Source organism: Pongo pygmaeus, chromosome 21 (assembly GCF_028885625.2).
Source record: "Pongo pygmaeus isolate AG05252 chromosome 21, NHGRI_mPonPyg2-v2.0_pri, whole genome shotgun sequence".
In the NCBI taxonomy this organism is placed as follows: domain Eukaryota; kingdom Metazoa; phylum Chordata; class Mammalia; order Primates; family Hominidae; genus Pongo; species Pongo pygmaeus.
The window spans coordinates 10294482-10318235 of NC_072394.2; the positions used below are offsets into that span (position 1 = coordinate 10294482).

At 40.5% G+C, this 23754-nt stretch overlaps 1 protein-coding gene and 1 pseudogene across 5 annotated transcripts in view; one reads left to right on the top strand and one right to left on the bottom strand.

The window, feature by feature from the left end:
* The window catches only part of MACROD2 (mono-ADP ribosylhydrolase 2), a 2112402-nt gene that overhangs the window by 1656437 nt on the left and 432211 nt on the right, over positions 1-23754 (top strand). Inside the window, exon 1 of one of the 5 annotated variants that reach the window (XM_054468217.2) lies at positions 16141-16228. The exons of the other annotated variants lie outside the window; for them this stretch is intronic. The gene's annotated coding sequence lies outside the window, so the exon portion shown is untranslated. Of the gene's footprint in view, positions 1-16140; positions 16229-23754 lie in introns of those variants that run through there. 5 annotated transcript variants of the gene reach the window in all.
* On the bottom strand, positions 8145-8501 carry LOC129022080 (alpha-endosulfine-like; annotated as a pseudogene).

The following is a 23754-nucleotide window of genomic DNA, read 5'->3' on the forward strand; positions in this document are numbered from 1 at the left end:
TCTGATTCTGCCACCAAGGTGTGTCCATTGGCATCTAGCCTCCTCTGCACATCGTTTAATCACTTGCTAACTTGGCATATATGCTCTGGCCATTTTTTATACCTACGGTTTTCTCACCAAGGTTGTTAATAAACATCCTGCATGCTTGCCAAGCACCTACCTGGTGCCTAGTCTATTCTTCTACTTCCAGTTGGTGTGCATGAAGGACCGTATAGTTATCTTAGTAGAGTAGGTGCTGGTCACAGTCCCATGGGAGTGAATATGCCAGCTAGCATCCCTCTGATGTTCTCTTGTTATTAATTACCTGTGACTCTGATTATCCCCTCACTGTGACCCCCTCGGCACTTACATGCTAAGGTTGTGCTGTATTCATTTGTTCTTGTTGAAAGACGGCTCCGTAATTGCTTCTAAACAATTTTATTTATGCATCTGTTGTAGGCAGAGATCTAAATCTGGCAATTTAAGCCATTACTAGATAATGTCTATAAGGCTCTGAGCAAACTCCCGGGAGCTGGGCATGTAGTGGGGATTGGGCATCCTAGATCAACATGTATTTGTGTGTATGTCTGCATAACAAAGCACCTTTTATTGCAGGTCATGGTTTTTTCTTGTATTTATTCCCTAGTTCTCCATCCTCCCACCACCACCCAGCAACACACATGTTGCAGTACTGCCCACAAGGAGCTAACATAATGGTGACCGACTGGCGGAGTCGATTTTCATACAGTTTTTGAGAAAGAAGCAGATATCCAAGCCATAGCACGCTATGGGTTCATTTGCTACCTTAGTAAACAAAACCCATGGCTTTAATTCCAAGAGGAGTTAGTCTTATTTCAAATTATAGAATACAGCCAATACAGCTATAGCATGAGCCATGCTGGCTCATGATTGTTACCTCTTGGCTGTTGCCCAAATCTGAACATTATCTCGTCCCCAAGACTTTACTTCTGGCCTGGTTAGAAAAATGTTCTAATCTAATTGTCTGCCTCTATTGCGTTGAATCTTCTGGGAGATAATGGTCCCTGATGCTGTTTCACATCCTCACTTTTAGCTAACTTTGCATAATGCACATTACATTACCTCTGTCTTCTCCCATTAAGGCCTGCAAAATCATGGGCGATTGATTAAGCCTGAGACTAGGCTAGAAATTTCTTTTGCAATGAAGCTCTTTCAGGAGTAACATTTTTTAAAAAAACATATTCATAGGACACGTCACAAAATAAATGAGACTGCAGGCCTCCACATTCTGCGGAAGAAATGCTCTGCTGCCACTAAAGCTTTAGCTATTCATCAGGGGCAGCGGAATTAGAGTCACAGACGTTCCAATATTGTAAGAGAGAATGAATAGAAACGATGGCTCTGTTGTTTTCTTGTAGTCATTTTTAAAATGGTCTGTAGAATGTGCCTCTGGACAGAAAGGAATGAATGCAAAAAAGAGAAAATTTTACACATTTCTGTTAAACATCTTAGGCTTCTGGCTATAGAAAATAGGACAGCTTCTTTTGAGAGAAGTGTGTCTGGTGCATTTTCCCATCACTTACTAATAAAACAGGACAGACAGACTGACAGTCTGCCTGAAAAGCAGCCTCAAAGTGGAAGGACAGCATGATCACACATTTCAGCCTGGGCACGGGAGCCAAGAGGCTGTCATTTAATACGTGGATGAAGTAATCATTTTCCCTGTGGCAAAAAGGGAGAGAAATATCCAGCTGCATCTCTAGACCTCTATCAGGTTAAAATGAGTATGTTAAGAGAATTAAGCTGCACCTACTTTATTAGTGTGACAGTACCCTGGCTAGTTGGCTATATTAAAATGACAGACACAGTGACCCTGTTGAACTCTTCATGTTGATAGGCAGTCAGAAAATAACGGCTTTATAGTTCTGCATCTGCTCAGACCTTTCCAGATTTCCTAAAATTTCCAATGTCTTTGTCTACTTATTATGACAGCTTGTTCTCTCCTGATTTGAGTCTTTATTGGCATGTGAGCATGGCAGCATTATATTTTGGCATGTCTGTATAATACTATAGAAATCACCTTACTTCAAACTTATTTCGGTGCCTGTCCTTCCTGCCTTGAAAAATGTGGATAGCAGTATAATGCTTAGACATCAAACCTTCATTTTTTCTCTCCCTATAAACTCTAAAATCATTTTAACTGAAACAAGAAGGTTTTTGCCCCTTGTATTAGCATGTGGTGTTTTTTCTTTGTATCAATCACCACGTTAAGAATTTTGAGATATCATCCCATTAAAGCTTTACAATAACCATGAAAGCTATTTATAATGACCTCTTCCACTGATAAGAGGACAGAGGCTTCCAGAAGTTAATCTGGCATAAGGCCACTTGGCTGGGATTGGAATCCAGTCTTTTTTGACTTCGAAATGTTTGTGGTTCCACCCACTCTAAGGCTGCCTTCACACAGTGGAAATTGCCTCTTAGTGACCCTGTTGAAAAGAATGTAGGAGGGTGGAAAGTCTGACCATGTTATCTTAAAATTGATAAGTTGGCTGAATACAGAGGCATAGCCACTGACAATCCAAATGGCATGGATTCCTGACCTGCTGCTGTCATGGCTCTATAGAGCCACTTACTATTTTTGACTGCACCTTAGATGTATGGGAGCAGGTGGTGTGAATGAGAGATGGGAAGAAGGGGTAAACCTTCTTTCTAAAGTAGGATTATAGCAATAACCCATACTCACAGGTGTAACTTGCTGCTTTTCAGCTGTCCACAGGAAAACCGGTGTAAGTCAGCTCATTCCTGCTGTGTGATCTTGAAAAGTCACCTTAATTACCTTAATTACTTCCATATTCTGTTGAAAGAAAAGAAAATAAAATGAATGTAAAGCACCTAACATCATGCCAAACAAATAGGAAACACTCAACAAATGATAGACTTAGATGATTCTCTTCTTGTCTGTTATCTATGCTATTATCCATTTGTTATTCCCACAAGTGAAAATAAGTATTAAACTTTTCTTGATAATTTTCTCCCATAACCAGTTCCCCTGGTTACTCCCATTGCTTGCTGTGTTTCCTAGCTTCTAAAACCCATATTTTTTTCCACATTTGGAAAATCCTGGAATTGCAATTCATTTTACAATTGGAGTAAAGGGAAGCATGCCAGCTCCCCAGAATGGCATCACCTGTGAAGGTGTGCGCCAAGCCACGTGTTCAAGGTATCTCTTCTTTTGATTGTCAACTCAGGTGAGCGATTTGCATTGGCAATACCACATACGTCTAAATTTTAACGTAAATTGGAATCAGTACCTATTGCTCAATGTACCACACGCCCCGTTACAATAAAAAAGTATTGTATACAAAATGGATTCTCAGGGGACTGAAAATCCAATTAAAGACAGTAGACATAAAGAATTGCAAAGCTCGAGGAGATTGATGTATCTTAAAGAACCAGGACTCAGATACTCTCGGTTTTGATAACATACAGAATAATGGGTGTTAACTTTTTTATTAAGTTTCTAAGATCTCTGCCAAACTAATATATTCATGCCTCTATTCAAGAGAAAAAAAATATTCCTGCCAGATAATTCTTACTTCTTGCTTTAAAAATAAAATTGTGCATACTTCTGTTTTTAGCACATTCCCTGTTCCTCTGAGGTAACTTTGTCTCTGCTTTGCTGAGATGCTTTCTGATCCCATTTGTGGTGTGTGCAGGGTTTGGGGAATGGCCCCTAAACATGCCTTTCCTGAATTCCTCATTTACTACTGACCTTACTCTATCCTGAAAGGGTAGCCAAGGTGAAGGCCTCAGGGTTCTGAGGAGACAACAGCACCCAATCTGCACCAAGTTCTACTCAAAACACAGGCATGCTCATGTCATCAGAATATCGAAATGCCGACCAGGATGGAACAGCTTTTGAAGAAGGAGTGTAAGATCGCATCCCCAACCTGAGTGAATTCACCCCATCTCCATGTGAAGAGAGAGAGAAACTTCTGCACACTGTTAACCTAGATGTGAAAGAGGAATTTTCAGAGATGGAAAACCATTTCCAGGTTTTCACAGGGTCAAGCTGGTAAGGTGGGAATTTCTAGTTTTTCAGGAAAAATCTAGAGTAGTGGTCACAAAATGTATGTTGTCCTCTCGATGCTTCAGGGTGAGAGGGAGGACACTTTCATCAGAGCTGAGGGAGGGACTCCCATGGGGATGTGCCCGTGATTTCTAGATGGCATCCAGAGATCATCTGTGATTGAGCCAGCACTCGATACTAGCAACACGAGAACCCAGACCAGTGAAAGTATGAGCAGAAGAGGCCAGCCAAGAAGTGACCACAGCCCACAATCTACCACACCCACCACGGTCCAAGGGCCTGCATCGGACTGAGGAGTGTCCTGCTCTTTCCCAATTCCACTTTGAAGCCCTCACACACAAAAACAGACATTTATCCCTCCCTGCCACTGCCAGATGACAGTTGCAAAATTAGAAATGGGACTCGGGGAAGAAGGCAGGGAGGTACCTGTGAGAAGCATGAGGGAGCCCTGAGATGCACATTTTGAGCTGCAGTGTAAAAGTATAATAATATATTAATTTGAGTGAAACTCCCAAGAGAGACTGTTTTAAACCAGGAGTGACTGAAAACAAATTTGGTTACTAAATGGAATAAGTAAGTTGTCGGCTCCAGGCAGATTGTAGGCCAAAGTGGAAAGCTGGTATCGGTTATGAGTAAAAGTGAGGGCAGCCTCCTTGGTACACACCCCTGGTGGGTGGAGTTTGTCTGTCTCCCACTCCATCAGTTCCCCATTCTTTTTTTTTTTTTTTTTTTTTTTGAGACAGAGTCTCACTCTGTCACCCAGGCCTGGATTGCAGTGGTGCGATCTCGGCTCACTGCAACCTCTATCTCCTGGGTTCAAGTGATTCTCCTGCCTCAGCCTCCCTAGTAGCTGGGATTACAGGCGTGTGCCACGACGCCCAGCTAATTTTTGTATTTTTAGTAGAAACAGCGTTTTGCCATGTTGGCCAGGCTGGTCTTGAACTCCTGACCTCAAGTGATCCACCCGCCTCGGCCTCCCAAAGTGCTAGGATTATAGGTGTGAGCCACCGTGCCCAGCCAGTTCCCCATTCTTTATGATAACGTACAGTCATATCAAAGAAGAAGTTCAAAGAAGAGTTCCTTTACATTTGGGCTGAAACCTACTCTTGGACCTTCACTTGGTAGCTCATTAGTGTTAACCTAAGAACTCTGTTTTTCACCTCAGCAGGCCTGTTACTCTGGTAAACCCCCCAGGACATGACTGCTCTGTCTGCCCTTCCATACCTCTAGACGCTGGCTTGGATTGTTCTTCACCCTGAATTGCCTGGTTCTAACTTTAATTCCATCTCAAATTGGATTTCCTCTCTTGCCTCTATACAATCTTCTCTACCATCCCTCGTGCTAGTAAAATTCCTCTTCCAGTTCTAACTAGTGTTGATAGGCCCATATGGTATTCTGGGCTTTGTCACTGAAAATCCTGAAATTCTTTGCTTCAGTCATTTGCAGTGATTCAGGTTTATGGAGCTTCTCATGTTACACGTGGCTACTAGAGTGGTGTACCCATATGGGGTTCAATTTCCTAACTCCCTTCTCCCTGACTGCTAATGCTTTTCCTTCTGTTCAGGCTGGGCACTTCAGATCTCAGACACAATTTGTTAGTATCCATCTCCTTAGCTATGGTAGAACAGTGACTTCTCCAGGGATGTTTCTGGGTTCGAGACTAATGTTCCATTTACCACATCTCAAGATCCTGTTCCTGTTTTGCAGAATAATCCCTGCTCTACTGTTTTTGTTTTGTTTTTTTCAAGTTACCAGGCTTTGTGTTCTTTTTCCCTGTAGTTTTTCTACTGTGTTTATCTATTGTTTCCTACTAATATATGCTGAGAGTCAGTTGGCCTAGTGTGCATAATTCAAATGTGGTTCGACAGCATAGGGACACAACAGACATGATTAGATCATTCATGTTTAGATCAGGAAGGATGGGGAAAAAATTTGATTTGGGGCTTGGGGAGCACAGTTAAAGTTTTTCCAGGATAGTCAAGGAGGATTTATAGTAATTTTTAAAAATTGTGTCAGGCCAATAAAGTTTATGAACTAGATCCCGTCACAAAACTTAGATTGAAAACTGATCCAACAATGGCTAATAGCTGGAAAGAAAATGGTTACCCTATGTTTCAAAACAAAAGTAGAGATTCAGTTGAACTGATAAATATGAATGTGTTTATACAGACAGGTGAACATAAGTTTTCAGATTGGGGGAAAAGGCAAAATATACACATCCCATATATTCATGGCCAGAGAATTCTATCCTTTTCATCTTTCATTCATTTCATAAATAGTAGGTATAGGCATATCAACTATGTGCCAGGCACTGTGATAAGCCCTGGGGCTACAGAAATAGGAGACATGGCTTTTGGTCTCTTATTAGGAAACAGAATAGCTTCAGGCTGTGTAGTGCAACAAGGGCCTTCTGTGCTGGTTGTGTTAGGTAGGGAAGGTGGGGGTGGAGAGGAAGTTCAGGGAAGGCTTTCTGGAAATAATGATAGCTGACTGAATATTGAAGGGTGGGGACAGGGTTTTAGGAACAAAGAACAATTGATGCAGGCATGGAAACCAAGCATGGAACATACCACATATGGAACATGTGGGTATAGAAGGGAGGATGAATGAAACAGGGCAGGTGGGATGGGCACAGATCGAGATGGGGGTGTTTTGATGTGTTAAGAGATTCAGATTAGTTCTCTGATGTCTCTAGAAGGCCATCATTAGTCTTTTTTTTTTTTTTTTTTTTTTTGGTGGGTTTATTTCAAATACTGAAAAAGTCCTTTGGGCTCTTGGGGCTCCCCACACTCATGGTTCCTTTCCCCACAACTCACTGCCCTTCTCCCAACAGAAAATCTATTTCAAGGACAGTATTTTTTTTAAATGAACAATTAACATTGTATTCTCAGCTAACTGCAGAACCAGAGGAGCTGTTTGCATCTGTCTATGCAGATTGAGTTTCTTTAATCTCACACCAGGCCTCCAGCCACATGGAAACAAGGCAGTTATCTGCGAAGCTGAACTAGATCTCATCTCTAGATAACTCCACTTCCCCCTCTCTTATTTATCCCACACCAGCCTCATGGTGAAGAAGGACCCTCAGGAATGTTTTTGTCAACTCCAAGCTCTAATTCATATTCCTCCAAATCTCTCACCCCACCCTCCCAACCCTACCCCCAATATTTCATTGAAATTTCTCCCAACAGTTATTTGGAAAAAAGGTAAAACAAAACATGTTCAAGGACTTGGTGCTTAGCCCAAGGGGCTCCATGTGCTGGGACACTGATGGGCAGGGACTTCTGCCTCTCTAACCCATGCCCAAGCCACCTCCTGACCCCTGGCTGCAAAAGATGGGAGGGGCAGAAGCCAGCACAGGACTTGTAACTGCCCAATGGGTTCACCTTACCCACTGCCTAGACAGAGCTGATTTATCAAGACAGGGGACTTGCAACAGAGAAAAAGTAAAATTCTCAGAGCCGGCTGTGCAGAGACAGGAGTTTTATTATTCAAATCAGTTTTCCCCAAGCATTCCAGGATCAGAGATTTTAAGGATAATTTGGCGGGTAGAGGAAGGCCAGTGAGTCAAGAGCGCTGATTGGTTGGCCGGAGATGAAACCATAGGGAACTGAAGCTGTCCTCTTGTACTGAGTCAGTCAGTTCCAGGGTGAGCCACAAGATCACATGAGCCAGCTTATCAATCTGAGTGGTGCCAGCTGATCCATCAAGCAAAATATCTCAAGCACTGATCTTAGAAGAAGTTTAGGGAGGGTCAGAATCTTGTAGCCTCAGGCCGCATGACTCCTAAACCATAATTTCTAATCTTGTGGCTAATCTGTTAGTCCTACAAAGGCATTCCAATCCCTAGGCAAGAAGGAGGTTTGTTTTGGGAAAGGGCTGCTGTGTCTTTGTTTTAAACTATAAACTATAAACTACGTTCTTCCCAAAGTTGTTTCAGCCTACACCCAGTAATAAACAAAGACAGCTTGGAGGTTAGAGGCAAGATGGAGTTGGTTAAGTCAGATCTCTTTCATTGTTTCAGTTACAATTTTGCAATGGCGATTTCAGACCCAGAGAATCAGCATCTCAAGATCTGGCAGAGCCCCGGGCAGGATCATTCAACTTGGCCACCCACTGGCTTGCTGGTGATGAGTGAGGATTTTCTGGGGCAGATCCTGTGTGGTGGGGATGTGGTCACCAGTAATCAGGTTCTTGTTTGGTTGTGCACTTGGCAGCTGCTTATTATCCTATTTGGCTTTGGCCATGTTGTAGTCTCCTGAGTCAAAGTACTGTTTCCCTTTTCGGAGTCCCTTCATAAGGAAGCTGGGCCCCGAGGCCTTTGTTGTAGGCTTGGATATTTGGCCTTTAGCTTTGCCTTCTCCACTCTTTCAGGGAGAGTACATTCTTTCTCCTGCATGTCTTGCTTCTCGCCTGTCTCCTCCAAGGTGTTCTCGTTTAGTTTCTGGGACATTGTGGGACTGGGACAATAGAGTATAGGAGGTCCAGGAAGTCAACCAACTGAGAGGTGGGGAGGGGAAACGGGACATCCTGCGATGCTGCTTTGGTCCCTGTCAATAGGGTTGCTCCTCATCAATCATCTTAAGCAGGGGGTGGTCTAAACAAATTTTCATTCCAGATAGCTGAGGCAGAGGCAGGGAGGCTAATAGGAGACTGCTGTAGTGATCTAAGCAGGAAATGATGAAATGATGGTGAGGCTGAATCCAAGCAGTTCTCCAGGACAAGACACTCAGAAGATATGTGACTGCACAGAGATGGCGGACAAGGTAGGGCAGTGCTTCGGATATGGCCCAGTTTCCAAGCTTGTGAAACTAAGTGGGTTATGTCCCATTCACTGAGTTAAGAAGGAACGAATGAGTGTGGGGTGGAAGAGAATGAGGTTTTTTCCTGAATGTGTTTGTGTTGGGGTTCGTTATAATGAATCTCAGGGTCTGGGGGCATCAAAGAAGGGATGATCACTTTGCTTCTGGAGCACAAGAGAGAAAAACCCAGGCTGGATATTTAGATCATTGGAGGGAAAAAAAAAAGGGCAATTACAACATCTTGTTAGTTAACCTCTCTTGCACCTTGCCTCCTGGTCTGCAGACTGAATTGTAATGGCTCCTACCTCAGACAGTAATAGGATAAACTGAGATAACAATATGTTAGCTATGAAGAACACACCTGTGCAATGTGCAATGACTGCTGCTTATTATTAATATTGTTATTAATTTGTTGAAGGTGGAGGAAGCACTTAGACTATTCATGTAACTTATTTCTAAATTTAAATTTAAATGATAGTTCCTAGAGATACTTCCAGAGACTTCAGAGAGAACCCACCTTCTCAGAGGTGCCCCTGTCATCACCCACCCAAGTAGACAAAAAGCTGTTAGAGTCACCAAGCTGTTTTTTTGTTTGTTTGTTTACATCATTGTCAGTTAGATGGCACCTTTAAAGTCAGGGCAGACTCACACATAACTAAGGCAGTGCTATAAGGAGTAGAAATAATAACTGAAAATGTGTTATCAAATAGTAAATGAGTCTCAGGATTCTGGGAACATATGGTTGGTATTGGTTTGACTTTAGAGAAGGCCACAGAAAAAAAGGTTCTGTGGACTCCCCAGTGATAACTGGGGGCCTGGGGGAGAGAGGCAGTGAACATCATCTGGCCCAGAAGGGAATGTTCTGGTTCACAAGCAGTTCCTGAGGATACCTGGGGATGTCACTTTGTTCATGCTATTCTAAAAGTCAAGGTGGATGTTGGGCTGAACTTTTAAGCTGCATTCACGTGATTGGGGTAGAACATTTTAACACATTGCCGTTTGCTCTCATTGAGTCATGTGCATTTGTTCATTCTTAGTCTCTTCTCTCTATTTCAAATTATTTCTTCCCACCCGTTTGGAAAAATGTCAGCATTGCATATTGGCCTCAAATGAGTTAAGATTCCTAAGTTCCTAACTAGCCATAACACAAGGTTTTTCAGCTTGATTGATCTCAAGGCTTTTCTCAGAATCCATCGATTCTTCCGGAAAACTTTGCTCAGGACATGCAGATTGCAATAATTTGTTTTCCCCAAAATGTATTAAGAATTATTTATTTAAAAATATAAAAACTTCCTCTAAACAGTTTGAGAATCTCATTGCTGAAAATATATAAAATGGGTACACAATTAATTTCTCTCCAGATGTGATACTATAACTAGTAACTTATTTAAAGTTGAAAGAGAATAATTTGCATCTGGAGGAAGGTGTTGTAAATGCAAGTTCTGGTCCTTTCATGTTCCTAATGTCTTTGGAATTTGTCTTTGTCTTTAAAGTAGTGCTGTTTTGGACTCAGCTCCAATACAGATGACTTCCACCCTCCCCTCGGACTGATTAAGTGAAAATGAGAGAATGAAATGATATTATCCAGGAGATTCACATACCCCACCAAGCCACGCAGATTATACTTTTAATACATAGGGGTAGTTTAGACACCTCAAGTCTGTATGGATATGTCAGGCTTTAATTGGGTTTTGTGGTGATGCCCCAAGAGCTTCATGCCATTTTTAGATATATTTGTTCAAAAACAGATCAATAATTGATTTAGATGTGGGAGGTAAAGATAGATGTGCACTAACTGGGTGGGCTCTGCAGTGAGAAGGCAGTGCTGGGGCTGGTAGTGGTGGCTCAGGTGGGTGCACGCTGAAGAGGGAAGGACCAGGGGATGGGGCGAGGCATTGCTGTCATTCGTCTTGAATGGAACAGTTGTTTCATTCTGAAAGTGCTTGAGAATATACTCTTTGGTGCTTTGAGTTTGGCTAATGGTGCATAGTCTCATTGTTCTGATGAAATGACTTCAAACTCATTGTTGTTATTATTGAGAAACAAGTTCTCTCCAAATAAGTTTGAGGGGACATTCTCCAAGGAAACAATCTCTTAAATGCGAGATATTTGTGGACTTTTTCCATAAAATTCAGCAGTGCCCCCTTATCTGTGGTTTTTCTTTTCGCAGTTTCAGTTGCCTGAAGTCAACTTGAGCCCAAAAAATTGCACTTTGGAGCCATGATGAGGTAAAATACGGGTGACTTGAACACAAGCACCATGATACCATGGCAGTGGCTCTGATAACCAAGGCAGCTCCTGAATGACTAACAGGGCTGGTAGCGTCTACAGTGTGGATACACTGGACACAGGGATGATTCACATCTTGGGGAGCAGGATGGCATGAGATTTCATCACACTACTCAGAACAGTGTGCAATTTTAGTTTATGACATGTTTATTTCTGGAATTTCCCATTTATTTCACAAGGCCTACGTTGGCACATCACAGGAAGAAGGGTGAGCACAGTACAATAAGGTATTTTGAGAGAGAGAGGCCACATTCACATAACTCTTCTTACAGTGTATTGTTATAATTGTTCTATTTTATCATTAATTGTTGTTAATCTCTTACTGTGCCTAATTTATATAAATTAAACTTTATCTTAGGTATGTATGTATAGGAATAAGCATGGTGTATGAAGAGTTCAGTACTATCCTTAGTTTCAGATATCCACTGGGGATCTTGGAATATATCCCTCACAGATAAAGGAACTACTGTAGAGATATCAATGTGTTAATTCTGGAAAAATATTACATTTCAGTCTTGGTGTCAAATTCTAGCAAAGAATAATTTTTAGGACTGTGAGTAACCCAAGGACCAAGAATGAAGTAGATTCCAAGTCACTAGGAAGAGAAGTTTTGGGGATGTGTGTTCATGTTTTCATATGACTTGCACCTGTCTGGAAACAAAACTGTTTCTAATTATTTTTAAATAACTAGAATTCAATCTAATGTAAACTATATACAAAAGCCAGATAGCAATCACTAAATTTGTTACATCATGGGCATAGATAATTTTAATACAACATATCCACCAAGTATGTCCAATTTCTCTGATGACAGTGCTAACTTATATGCTCATCAAATATTTGATAAATGAGTATGTTAATGACTGTAACGTCTTTTCTGGGAATGCCTTTGTTGGGGCTCAACACATTGTTAAGGAGAAGAAAGCGGATGACTGAGAGGAGGTTTGTGAAGTGGGGATGGGGAGAGGAGCTGGGAGGCCATGAACAAATTCATTCTCAGAGGCACAGATCCCCGTACATGAACCAGGACCTATGCTAGGAGCTAGATTCACAGATATGGGGACGCTACGGGCTTTGCCATTCCCAAGCTTCTTGTCCAGTAAAATCACAACTCAGAAATCCTGCTTAACTAAGTTTAGCAAGTTATCTGCCTATCTATCTATCTATCTATCTATCTATCTATCTATCTATCATGTATCTATCTGCCTATCATCTATCATCTATCTGCCTATCTATCTATATGTCTATCATCTATCTACTGTCTATCTCTAGATAAATATATAGATATATACACATAATGTGTAGTATTGAATAATACTATGTGAAAATCATGTTAAAGGAGATGTATTAGTCAGGGTTCTCTAGAGGGACAAAACTAATGGATACATGTATATATGAAGGGGAGTTTATTAAGGAGAATGGATTCACTCGATCACAAAGTGAAGTCCCACAATAGGCCGTCTGGAAGCTGAGGAACAAGGAAGCCAGTAGTGGATCTGTCTGAGTCTCAAAACCTCAAAAGCACGGAAGCCAACAGTGCAGCCTTCAGTCTATGGCCAAAGGCTGGAGAGCCCCGGGCAAACCACTGGTATAAGTCCAAGGGTCCAACAGCCAAAGAACTTGGAGTCTGATGTTTGAGGGAAGGAAGCATGCAGCAGAGGAGAAAGGTGAGTGCCGGAAGACTCAGCAAGCCTGCTCATTCCACCTTCTGCCTGCCTTTTCTAGCCATGCTGGCAGCCGATTGGATGGTGCCCACCCATATTGAAGGTGGGTCTTCCTCTCCCAGTCCATTGACTCAAATGTTAAGCTCCTCTAGCAACACCCTTACAGAGACACCCAGAAATAATACTTTGCATCCCTCAATCCAATCAAGTTGACACTTAATATTAACCATCACAGGAGATAAATCCCTGGACTTCAAGAGAACCTATTGTCACCCATCATTTTAGGCATCATTTCATATGGTGAGTAGAACTGTGCTATATATGATATTATGTACAGACCGGGGTTGGAAAGCCATGGCCCACAGACTGAATTAGGCCTACTGACTGTTTTTATAAGTAAAATTTTATTGAAACACAGCCATGACCATTTTTAAAATGTAATGTCTCCAGCTGCTTTCTGACAAATAGTGGCAAACAATGACAGAGTTGAGTTGTTATGGTGGAAACAACATTCTCCAAAGCCTACAACATTTTCTCTCTGGCCCTTTACAGAAAAAGTTTGCTGATTTCTGGCATAGGACAATATTATATAATATGCTTTCATTGTAAACATTGGACACCACTGGTTAAGTCTTATTTTCTTCCAAACATAACAGCTATATGAAATCTAACCCTACAGAGCCCAGGAGCCTACACACCATTATTTAGTTCTTACACCTCATTGATATAAGTAATTTTTAATATCTTATTATTATTTCTGGAAGTCTTTTTGGTATGGTTCTTTCCATATCTAGCAGTTTGTGATTTTTTACTTTAACTGCAATATGTAGCAGTTTGTGAGGGATAAAATAAAACCCCCTTTTCCTTCTGTTTAAATATATGGAATGTCAGCAAAAGCCTCCTGTTAGCAGTAGCTGAATCTAAGAAATGAACCTTTTATACATTGACTTACACTATTTTGTCTAAAGCCAAAAATGGATAATGAAGAAGGAAAATGACAAATGTTCTTTCCTAAAGAGAAGCATCCAAGTGTAGAGAAGACCACCAGTGACTATAAAACGAGGAAGCCCCATAGCTAAGGGATTCACAGGTAAGCCCAGGACATGTGGACTGTGGAAGGCCATTAATGTGACATGCTCTGTGGTATTCAGATACCTGCTGCATGCTGGGTTCGGCTCTAGGGAATTAAGAAAAGATGAAGATGGATATGGAAAGGTAGTGGCAATGGGTAAAGACATGGAAAGCTATTTCTATAACCGTAAAGGAGACTGAGTTAATTTATCTTGGAAAATAAAAAAAGGTAAGAAATGGCTTGCCATAATTTCTCTACCATTTATATCCATTATGATACAAAAAGTAAGCAGTTGCTGGTTGATTGATTAAAACACATGTAAAATAGAGAGTAGCTTAGTAAAAGGTATTTTAGTTGCAAACGACAGAAATACAAGAACTAGTAAATCTAAAAATGTATCTTTATGACTCTTGAACTCCAACAAAAGACTTTAACAGCAAGGAGTTAGAAAACCCAGGCTGCACATGGGTCTTGGGAGTGATTGGAACAAGGTTCCTGGATTCTGTCTGGATTCTCTTTCCAGAAATACATACAAACTTTCTTCTCTCTCCTTCCAGTCTGCCCTTCTCCCTACCGCTTTGAGCATGGCAGATGATAGCTTTTGAAATTTATATCAGATATCCTTGGCCACAAAAAAAAAAAAAAAAAGACATATCTCAAACTCTTTTTATCATCCCAGGGAACAGAAAATCCTGGGGAAAAGATTTATTAGCCCGAATTGGGTCAGGCATCTGCTCTTGGGCAAGTCACCTTAGTCCAATGAGTGAGGCCGTGTGGTGATAGTGATAATATTCTGCACCTGCATTAACCATACAGCTGAAGGAAGGAAAACTTAATAGCCAAGGGAAAATTGGCAGAAATTTCTAAGTGAACACTACATTATTTCTTTATCTTCACTTGGAAAAATCCAGAAGAAATAGCTCAGTCTGCAACATGAAGGATTTAGGTTAGAAAAAAATGAAATTATTCTGACATTAGAGCTTATTACACACTGGGATATGTTACTGAAAGAAGCAGTAAAATGTCTTTTCTTAGAGGTTTTTAAAAATAGAATTCATTTCTCATCAGTTGAGATGCAAATAGTTTTCAAAATGGATTAGACACACAGAAATTTTGTTTGACATGCAAACTCTTGACAAGGTCCTGCCTTTTTTTGCCAGTAAATTCAGCTCATTCTAGCCTTTTGGTACAATTCAACAAATACTTATTAAGTGTCTACTAGGTGCAAAGCATTAGGCTAGAGCTAAAAGGTTTATATTATGTTATGGAGATTTAGAAAACTGCAAATGGGCTGAGCGCGCTGGCTCATGCCTGTAATGCCAGCACTTTGGGATGCTGAGGTGGGCAGATCACTTGAGGTCAGGAGTTTGAGACCAGCTTGGCCAATATGGTGAAACCCTGTTTCTACTAAAAATACAAAAATTAGCCAGGCATGGTGGTGCATGCCTGTAGTCCCAGCTACTCAGGAGGCTTAGGCAGGAGAATCTCTTGAACCCAGGAGATGGAGGTTGCAGTGAGCCAAGATTGTGCCACTGCACTCCAGCCTGGGCAACAGAACAAGACTCCATACCCCACCCCCCAAAAAAATGGCAAATGACTGTAATATGTGGATAGTTGAGGCTATTGTCACAAAGGAGATTTAGATTTATTGCTGTGGAATTCTAAAGCATGAGAGAGAGTCATGAAAGAGAGAAGAAGAGAGAGAGATGCTAACAGAGAAACAAGGAAACACAGAATTAGCAAAGTGTTAGTTGATAGACTGAGATTTGAAATGCTCTTTGGGGTAAATAGGATTTCAGTAGGTAGAGATGTGTGAAAAGGCATTTGGGACAGTTACAAGTTTGTGAACAGTGATTTGGATCATGTTCAGGGAAACAGAGTCATTCTTTAAAATGGAAACCTATGGTACCAGCAGGGAAGAGATAACAGAAAAGATTACCAAAAAAAAAAAAAAAAAAAAAAAAAGCTGGGACCATCCTCTAGAAGGCCTTAAATATGCTGAGTTTTAAGTTTTGTTTGTTTTGTTTTAGGAAGATTAGTATGGTAATGTGACCACCCAACAAGTTCTTCCTGCCCCACTGCACAAATAAAGACCACAGCATTGCGGTAAAGAAGGAGTTTAATTGACGTGAGGCTGGCCATGCCATACAGGAGACCAAGTTTCTACTCATATCAATCTCCTGGAAGACTTGTAGGTTAGGGGTTTTTCAAAGGCAGTTTGGGGAAGGGGGTGGGTGTGGCTAAAATGGATGCTTGCTGCTGATTGGCTGGGGCAGAGATGAAATCATAGTGGGTTGAAGCTGTCCTCTTGAGCTGACTTACTTCTGGATGGGGCCACAGAAGCAAGAGCAAGGTTGGTGGGGGCCAGGTGGAGTCATGGATATCAGACCTGCAAAACCCTGGGAAAATGTCTTAAAAGGCCAGTCTACGATAGTGATGTTATCTGTAGGACAGATCTTGTGACCAGTCTATGCCTTAGCAGAATTCAGGTTCCTCTCCTTCTTTTAGCCTGATGGCCTTTCATTAGCTTTACAAAGGTGGTTGAATTTTGGGGAAAGCCTATTATCATGTAAACTATAAACTAAAGTTAGCTTAGCCTAAGACCAGGAATGATTAAGGGAAAGGCAAGATGGGGGGTTAAATCAGACTTGTACTGCCATAATTTTCTCACTGTTATAATTCTTGCAAAGTCAGTTTTAGTAACACTGTGAGACATGTCATGCCAAGGAAAGAGCAGAAGTTGGGAAGAAGAATTTGAAGGTCATTGCAGAAACTTATCCTGAGTCATTTAACTAGGTGGTGGTAGCAGAAATGGAAAGAAGAATCTATATGGGAGGGAGATGGTAAGGAAATAACCTACAGGGCTGATGGCTTAATGGGTTTTATGTATTGTGTACTTTCAAAACACTAAGCATTAAACAAAAAATAGAATTCTTTAATTTCCTAATTCCTTAAATACTAGACCTTTATTTACATATACATTTAAGCCTCGTATCAACCAAATAAATAGGTCAGCCTTTATCCCCATTTTCATATAAGCAAACAGATTTAGAGCTCTTGAATAATTAGCTGAGGCCATATTGCTAGCAATCTGCTAAGTGGGACTCTGAACCCAGGATGTCTGGCTCTATTGCTCATGTTCTTAACTACAGGCAGCTCTTCTCTAATTGAAGTATAGAGGGAACAGGATGAGTGTGAGAAGACAAGGAGGTTTCAACCCTTGTGGATTGAGAGGTGTTCCAGTTATGCATTGGTACATAATAGACTACCCAAGACCTAGTGGCTTAATACAACAACCATTTTGTTGCAGTCCGTGATTTTGTCTATTGGAAACTTGGACAGGCTTGGCTGGAGAAGTCTATTGTACAAGACATGGACAAAGGACACTCAGTGCCATTCAGCTGGCAGATGGGCTGGTCTAGAAGGAGCAAGATAGCTTCATTCCCAGGTCTGGCACCTTGGTGGGGATGACTGAAAGTCTGGGTTCAGCTGGAATGAAGACCAGAGCCCTGCATGTGGCATCTTCAGCAACTGGGTCTCAGGCAGTCAGTGGATTATTTTTCCTGTTTTGGGACTTTACGTAAATGAAATCATATGGTGTGTATTGGTTTCTTTGACTCAATATTATGGTTGTGAAAGTCATCCATGTTGTTACATGCAGTTGTACTTTATTTTCATTGCAGTATTCTATCACATTATGTAAATATACTACATTTTAATTATACATTCTACTACTAATGGACATTTGGGTCATTCCCAGTTTGAGCTTTAATGAATAGGGCTGGTATGAATACTCTTGTACTCATACTCTTGTATATTGGGTGAAATATGTTCGCATTTCTGTGGAGTTATATTCCTAGCAGTAGAATTGCTGAGTTGCAGGATATGCTTCTGTTAGCTTTAACTATTTTCTGTACTGTTTTTACAAATTTACACTCTTGCCAGCAGTGTATGAGAATTTCAACTGTTCCACATCCACTGTTAACATCAGACCTTGTTAATTTTAGCCATTTTAGCTTTTCTGACGGGACTGTTTTGATGTAGATTGACCCCAAATCAGAGTGAAGGTGTCTCTCTCCCACTGCATCATTCTCTGCTTAACTAACTCTCTATGCCTTCCCAAGAGATTATGAAAGATGCCTGTCTGATTCTTCCGTTTAAGTATTTTCTTATCTTATAGAAATATGTGGGATATTTCTCTTAAAATTCTACTGAAGCTTTGAAAGAAATGGTTCAAATGGACCTTACATTCAAATAACCTCTCCAGATATTTAGTCAGTGCTCTTTCCACATCTTTCAGCCAAATAACATTTACTTCCCTTTGCTGTATATGTTCTTATGTAGAAATAATAGTCTCAACATCCATCACAGTGCATTACATGTGGAAAATATACTTTCAGGTGAAAACTTGTTGAATTTTGGATATTTTGAGGTTTTTCAGATTTAGTTCAACCTCATCCAATATGTTTCCTTTCTAAGTAAGAGACTTAAGAGTAAATTTGGGCTCAGCTGCCAGGAAGTGAAAGAGAAAATTATCTGTACATTCAGATATGGATGTAGCAGAAGATGTTTCTCTAAATCGCAAAATCAAAAGAACCATGTCTACACAGGACTCAGAGGAATGAATACTTTGAAGTAATTTAGCAATGTGGGAATGGTCAAACATTTTCTTCTGTAAAATCTCCTGTTCTCTGCCCTTTCATTTTTTTCCCTTCTCATTCTCTTTCTTCCCAGGTCTGTGATAAGGCTAGATAACATAAGGAAGTCACTTGGCACAGTGTCCAGCCTGTAGTGCTTCTGGTCCTGCTTTTGATGATGATGATAGAGGAGATAGTAGTATCTCCTTCTTTAAGATATTTTCAAGTATGAAATTAACTGAGTTAGTGTATGTGAAGTATCTTCTGGAAAGTTTGACATATAGTGATCTTCAGAGCAGATGCAGAGGAAGCCAGACAAGAGGGATAAATAAAGCAGGCAAGATGATATCGCAAGAGATAAGACAAAACTTCTGTGCTCTCTGCATTTGCCTTTCCAGGAAGCTGGTAGTTTAACTTTCCTTGGGCTTTCTGCAAAAATGTTCTGCATCTGAACTTGAGCAATTTTGAGTGTTTCTCTTCCTTGCAAACAAATGAGCCTTGACTTGAGCAGTCCCTTTAGTAGGCATGTCATACATTATAGTAGTTTTTGTGACCCTCTCATCTCTCCAACTGGATTGTAAAATCCTCAAGGGCAGAGATGTCTCTAATATGTCTTTGTATTCTGCCTTGTACTTAGCACAGGATGGGAGAAATGTCATGTTATCCTGCTGATTAAGTCCATTAAGGATTCAGGTTGCATAACTCTCCTAATGGGGAATGGAGAATAAATTCTGCAAGTGAGTTTAATGTTCACGGAAATCATCAACAGCAAATGTAGATGCAGTGCCCTTTGGCCATGCACAAAATGCAAGGGAGAGGGTGGTCTTTTCCTAACTCTTTGTGAATTACCCTCACTAAGTTGTCACCTCAGGGGCAGAATGCAATTTGTTTTTTCTCTTATAGATTTTTTCTCAGCCTTGGTGTGAAACCTCCGACTGAGTTGGAAGATCCAAACTGGGACAGGGAATTTAAAGAGGGGACCACAAAATTGATTCCAACAGAACTTTAAGTTTACCCCAGGTTAGCTTCATCTGTTGCACACAGAAGCATCTGCTTAACAGATCATTGTAGATATGATTGCAAATTCCGCGTAAAGGAATATTTATGGGAAGGTCTGCCTTTCTGAATACATAACTAAAAATTAGTTTGTTTTGTAAAACTGTACTTTAGGCCAAACTCTGATTCACTGTATTAAGAGTCCCAAACTAACCAAGTGAGAGGGACATACTAGCAAAGACATCTTCATCCACATGCAGGAGGGAAGAGGGATACTGCCAAGTTCTTGCAGAAGGACAGCACGGTCTCTTTCAACTCCTTAAATATGTTCTGATGAGGCGCTTCAATAAAACATGCCCATCTGCGTGTTCCACTGGACTAATGAATATGAAGTGTATGTTCAGCTATTGATCTGAATTAAGTCCTAGGACCAGAATTTAGTGTCATTAATGATCTCTTTAATGAACGCAGGCAGAAACCATTATCAAATGATGATTTTTTTTTTCATCTTGGAAAGATTATTTTAAATCCAAACACATTCTTCCAACTCTGTTTTAACCCCCCAGAGATGTATTTTAAAAGCCATTGTGAGAAAGTAAATGAGAACATTGTCCAAAGCCTGGGAGTGAAGCATTTGGTAGGAACTGGAGGTGGGGAGAAGGAATGTTAAATTCCTCTTTCTTGAACCATTACACTACTTTTTCCTCATTTGGTGCATGTCTGGAGGGACAGGGCTTGGGCAGAGGAATGCCCCTTCTACTCTGCTGACAAAAAGCACCAAGAGTGGCTGGAAAAGGCTGTAGGGCACTGGTTTCCAGATTTTGTTGCACCTTGGAACCACTTGGAGAGCTTTAAAAAACACTGATGTCCAGCTCTTACCTGCAGACATTTTGATTTCACTGGTCTAGAGGGTGATCTGGACATGGGGATTTTGAAAACAGTCAGCTGGGCATGGTGGCTAACGCCTGTAATCCCAGCACTTTGGGAGGCTGAGGCGGGTGGATTGCCTGAAGTCAGGAGTTCGAGACCAGCCTGGCCAACATAGTGAAACCCTGTCTCTACTAAAAATGCAAAAAGTTAGCTGGGTATGGTGGTGGGTGCCTGTAATCCTAGCTACTAGGGAGGCTGAGGCAGGAGAATCTCTTGAGCCTGGGAGATGGAAGTTGCACTGAGCTGAGATCGTGCCATTGCACTCCAGCCTGGGCAACAAAATGAAATTTGAGCTTGAGTGAGTTTGAGCGAAACTCTCACTCAAAAAAATAAATAAATAAAAATAAAATAAATAAAAAGAGTCTTGGCTTATTCTGAAGACAGTCCTTTAAAATGGCCAAATGAAAAATAAATGACTGTGTCAATTCAGCTTATTGTAAACATTTACTGAGCACATACTCTGTATAAAGCCATATGCTATGCTTTAGTAATGCAAACAAAATATAAAATATATACCTACCCCTGAGGAGCTCACAAGTTCAGTAGTGAGGGGGGCCAGTTACATGGACAGATAAATGCAATGAAATTACAACTCAGTTAAATACAAAACATTGTGATATATACAAAATCAAAAATTGTCCCAAAGTAGTGAAAAGTACAGAAAAAGAGACAGGACCAGGAAATACCTTACAGTGGAATTTCCAGATATAAAATAACAAATGATCAGTATTTCTGAAACTTTGAGCGCCAGAGGAAGAATGAGTTGTAGCAAATAACTCTATCATAAGGGATTTTCTATGTTGTAATAACATGAGGTTTCATGGGAATAACCAGCATCTTAGAATGGGGTCTGTCTTAGTAATAGTCTAATGTAAAACAACACGATTATTTATTTATCTTGCCTGCCTACTTTCCTTTCTCCTTCCCTCCCTCCTCCCCTGCTGTCCTCCTTTCCTCCCTCCTTCCCTCCTCTCCTTCTTCCCTCTCTCTTTTCCTCCTTCCTTTTCTACTCTCTTCCTCCCTTCCATCCTTCTTTCGTTCCCTTCTTTCTTCCTTCCTCCCCTACTTCCCTCTTTCCTTCCTTCTATCTGTTCATCTCCCCATGTTATACCTACCTACCTACTTCCTACAGAGGCACCTACAACTTTGCCTTTCATTGTTTAACTGAGTTATAGTTTGTGAAGACTAGGGTGACTTAACCACCCACCTTCCTTTCAACTGTGTGGTTTATAACACATATGTATCTCATTGATGTTTTTTGTGGACATTGCACTTGTGTAATGTATTCTTTTCTCATTTGGGTAAATATGAATGCATTGAAATAAAGAGGACTAGTTTTTTTTTTTAATTTCAAAATTATATTTAAAGGGAAAAAATAATGAGACAATAGCAAGAGTCACTATTTAACTCAATTTGCTGTATTCTCAAAACTGGACCTTACAGTAAGCACTATAAGTAAGAAAACAGCTACTTTCCAATGGAGATATAAATAACAATGCCAGATGAGCTGTTGCTCTTAAATCTTACAGTGGGACTTCATTAGTGTGACAAGTGAGAAGTAACAAATTTATTCCCAGAACTAGAAAATGCCATTCAGGATAAGTGTTTTGATTAATTCATTTTTAGAGAGGTAGGGCTGTTTTAACCATGACAACTCTTATTTGCCATAATAGAAGCATCTGTGAATTTTTTTTTTCTGAACACTTCATGTGTATTTACCATTCCACTGTCATGATCTGGTTATTACTAGGACTGGGTTGCTATTAATAATCAACACATTATTTAAAAATTGAACAAGCTAATATCACCAGCCCGTAATTTTCTGGGTTTACACATTGAATCTATTACCATAATTAAGTTAATAGTATTTTAAATGAATGTTTATTTTTTATGGCTTTGTGTAGCAAACTACAATTAGATGTTTGTCTACATACAAATGTTTTAGGAGTGTTCACTCTGTAAATTGTTTTGTATGAATCTATTGTAAGAAAAAGTTCAACCTCTTTTGCATCTCCGATGAGTTAGAATTAAGTGATACTGCTCCTGTCAATTCATTTTTTTAAACTCAAAAGTTTCACTTTGTCTGTTTATGCCTCTTTAGTTTGTCTATATACCATGAACACATATTCTTCATCTTTCCCCACCTTAGTATCTACTGTGTTTTTTCCTCTCTGGTTGCCTATCATTAGTCAATTGTTTTTCGTTCTAATCAAAGAGCAGAGAGAACAAACGATGAGCATACAGGTAAAATGACGTTCATGGGTTTCTTAGTTCTTTGGACACTCAGAGAAGAGAATAAAATAGTAGTTTGAATCATTTGTGGTTCTGCTGTATCTGTAATCCACCCATTTGACATAATGTATTATTGGAGTGGGTAATTGGAAGTTCACAGGGTGTGTTTCCATATACTTCTTATAAAGAACAGATGTAAGAGTCAATTTCCTGTTTGAATGGTGATTTGAGCACTGAGCAATTTATTTAATCAGAAATGTCTTTATTATTCATAAAACTGTTCCAGTCTGATCCCACGTATTTGTTTCAATTCTGAATGTGACTCTCTACCCAGGGCTGATAAACTCTGTTGTTCACATTAGGATGTTAAACAGAAAAGGTCACGCATCTGATCCCATGTGGCCTAATTAGTGTCAAACAAAGAAAATGTCTGTAAATTGTTATAGGCTGCAGTACCAGAAACCCACGTTACTTACCTTATGGGGATTAAATTTGCCACAAACTCTGTGCCAGACCATCCCCATGGCTGTGGCAATGGTACTAAAGCCACATTCCATTGGTGGTAGAGATGGCAGCCAGGAGTAATGTGTCGGATATTGTCAGTTATCACTCAGCATCCATTTTCACCTTTTTCAGTGTGTCTTACTATGCCACAGGGGCTTGAGGGTTAAAAATCAACTTTCCTGACTCCTTTGCAGCTAGGGTTCTAGATGTAAATGGTGTTCTGGCAATTAGATGCACTTGAATGAGATTTGGATGTCACTAAAGTTAAGGCAAAGGCCATCTTCTTGCTGCTATCCCTGTTGGTGAAGATGGCTGCAGAAATGAGTATTTTCAGGTGCCTGTGGCTGTCAGACTTGGCCTTGTAGGTGTCTAGAAGCAGTTGTGGCAGCAACAGCAATGCCTTCCTGACCTCTGCTTGCAGCAGCTATAGTTTTATGTCCCTGTACTAATTTGTTCAGAGTGAGGCTCCTGACTCCTGATCTACCATGCTGTCTAGGAATTTTGCAGCCAGCTAATCTACTGCATTCAATCCCATTCTACATGAAATACCAGGTTTCTGTTTCCTGCAATCAACTTTGAC